The following is an 847-nucleotide window of genomic DNA, read 5'->3' on the forward strand; positions in this document are numbered from 1 at the left end:
GTCATTCCCGGAGAGGAAGACAAAGTATGTCGACTTGTAAAGTCACTTTATGGGCTTAAACAAGCTCCTAAACAATGGCACGGAAAATTTGACAATACAATGATGTCAAATGGTTTCAAAATTAATGAATGTGACAAATGCATATACTACAAAACTACCAAAAATGCGTATGTTTTCTATGTCTATATGTAGATGATATGCTCATTATTGGAAGCAATAAAGACATTATCAATCAAACAAAGAACATGCTCAAAGGGACATTTGAGATGAAAGACTTGGGATTAGTAGATGTAATTCTCGGGGTTAAAGTCACAAGAAATTCAAACGGAATTATCTTAACCCAATCTCATTATGTTCAAACAATATTAGAGAGATTTAAAAATTACTCTAATAGTACGCGAAAACTCCGTTAGATCCCCAAATGCACTTGACAAAGAATTTAGGTGAAGCGGTTTCACAAAACGAGTATGCACGTGTGATCGGAAGTCTCATGTACTTGACCAATTGTACAAGACCAGATCTGGCGCTTGCAGTAAACGTACTTAGTCGATATACAAGTAATCCAGGTCATACACACTGGAAAGCTATAACGAGGGTACTCAATTACTTGCGCTACACCAAAGATTTTGGGCTTCACTATGGTAAAGAACCAACAGTTTTAGAAGGATACAGTGATGCTAACTGGATATCAGATTCTAAAAACTCAAGACGAGTGGATATGTATTTACACTAGGAGGAGCATCAATATCATGGAAATCTACCAAACAAACAGTGTTAGCCAGATTAACCATGGAATCTGAGTTCATAGCCTTAGACAAAGCAGCAGAAGAAGCTGAATGGCTTAGAA

Source organism: Brassica oleracea, unplaced genomic scaffold (genome assembly GCF_000695525.1).
Source record: "Brassica oleracea var. oleracea cultivar TO1000 unplaced genomic scaffold, BOL UnpScaffold00966, whole genome shotgun sequence".
NCBI classification, from domain to species: domain Eukaryota; kingdom Viridiplantae; phylum Streptophyta; class Magnoliopsida; order Brassicales; family Brassicaceae; genus Brassica; species Brassica oleracea.